Raw genomic sequence first — 2,194 nt, forward strand, 5'->3', positions numbered from 1 at the left:
CGATCCCTCAAGTTCAGACACCTTTAATTAATAATTTAGCAGTGGAGTTCTCAGCTGAGCGGTGCGCTTCTTTACTTATATTATTCAATTATTATTATTTTACAAGAACTACGTGAAGAGAGCATGCACAGCTGTTGTTCATTTTGATGTGTGTAGCCTGTGGAAGTAAAGTAAGCTGTAGCAAGGGGCTATAATATATTAGTTCAATATTTTCCTAATTACAATTTTATTATTGGTTTATAAAAGCTACTACGAACACCTTTACCCATTTTTATCACAGAATAAGGCAGGGAATATATTTTATAGTTTCTATACTAAATTATATGTCAATCAATACCGCATTATTCATATTTATTTATTACCTGGAGATAACTTGAAAAACACATAAACCATATATTTTCGCAATCGTGCGTTTATTGTCTTCACGTTTCATCAATAAAAACGTTTCTGCTTTTTATTTAGCTCAGCTACAGCAATAGCCAGATGCTTTTGCCCATATTAGGGATTTCCTGTCTTAAGTTATTACTTCTATGAGTCTGTTTTGGACTTTCTGCGTGAGAGCGCCCTCTGGCTTCGAGTAACACACACTGCATGAGAGTGTTCAGCGCTCCTATTGTTCACATCGCCACATTTTGGATACGAATAAAACGTCAGGTCATGCAAAGACTATCGATACTGTCTCTTTGAATTTAAATCTAGAAACCTCTAAGTGAACACACCTGACTGAATAAAGTGCGGGGGACGAATTTACATTTGATTAAAATTAAATATTTATTAAATATTAAAAATGTACAAAACCATATAGTGGGGAAGTCGTGGCCTAATGGTTAGAGAGTCTGACTCGTAACCCAAAGGTTGTGGGTTCGAGTCTCGTGCCAGCAGGGATTGTAGGTGGGGGGAGTGAATGTACAGCACTCTCTCCCACCTTCAATACCATGACTTCCCAACCCCCAACTGCTCCCTGGGTGCCACAGCATAAATGGCTGCCCACTGCTCTGGGTGTGTGTGTTCACTGCTGTGTGTGTGCACTAAGGATGGGTTAAATGCAGAGCACTAATTCCTAGTATGGGTCACCATACTTGGCCACATGACACGTCACACATATAAACAAAGGTGCCTGTTCTCTTTTGTTCTTGCTGTTTGATTGGGAAAAATTTAAAGGGCATTGAGGGGTCTTGTCTTTTTTGTTATCTGACTAAAAACTATTCATACTTTGAACTATTATTATTACAGTATTTATTTAAAAAACGTAGAGTGCATTAAAATAATTATCACAACACTGGTAAAAACTACGAACACCTTTACCCATTTTTATCACAGAATAAGGCAGGGAATATATTTTATAGTTTCTATACTAAATTATATGTCAATCAATACCGCATTATTCATATTTATTTATTACCTGGAGATAACTTGAAAAACACATAAACCATATATTTTCGCAATCGTGCGTTTATTGTCTTCACGTTTCATCAATAAAAACGTTTCTGCTTTTTATTTAGCTCAGCTACAGCAATAGCCAGATGCTTTTGCCCATATTAGGGATTTCCTGTCTTAAGTTATTACTTCTATGAGTCTGTTTTGGACTTTCTGCGTGAGAGCGCCCTCTGGCTTCGAGTAACACACACTGCATGAGAGTGTTCAGCGCTCCTATTGTTCACATCGCCACATTTTGGATACGAATAAAACGTCAGGTCATGCAAAGACTATCGATACTGTCTCTTTGAATTTAAATCTAGAAACCTCTAAGTGAACACACCTGACTGAATAAAGTGCGGGGGACGAATTTACATTTGATTAAAATTAAATATTTATTAAATATTAAAAATGTACAAAACCATATAGTGGGGAAGTCGTGGCCTAATGGTTAGAGAGTCTGACTCGTAACCCAAAGGTTGTGGGTTCGAGTCTCGTGCCAGCAGGGATTGTAGGTGGGGGGAGTGAATGTACAGCACTCTCTCCCACCTTCAATACCATGACTTCCCAACCCCCAACTGCTCCCTGGGTGCCACAGCATAAATGGCTGCCCACTGCTCTGGGTGTGTGTGTTCACTGCTGTGTGTGTGCACTAAGGATGGGTTAAATGCAGAGCACTAATTCCTAGTATGGGTCACCATACTTGGCCACATGACACGTCACACATATAAACAAAGGTGCCTGTTCTCTTTTGTTCTTGCTGTTTGATTGGGAAAAA

This window comes from Sinocyclocheilus grahami, unplaced genomic scaffold (assembly GCF_001515645.1).
Source record: "Sinocyclocheilus grahami isolate Dianchi unplaced genomic scaffold, SAMN03320097.WGS_v1.1 scaffold859.1, whole genome shotgun sequence".
NCBI classification, from domain to species: domain Eukaryota; kingdom Metazoa; phylum Chordata; class Actinopteri; order Cypriniformes; family Cyprinidae; genus Sinocyclocheilus; species Sinocyclocheilus grahami.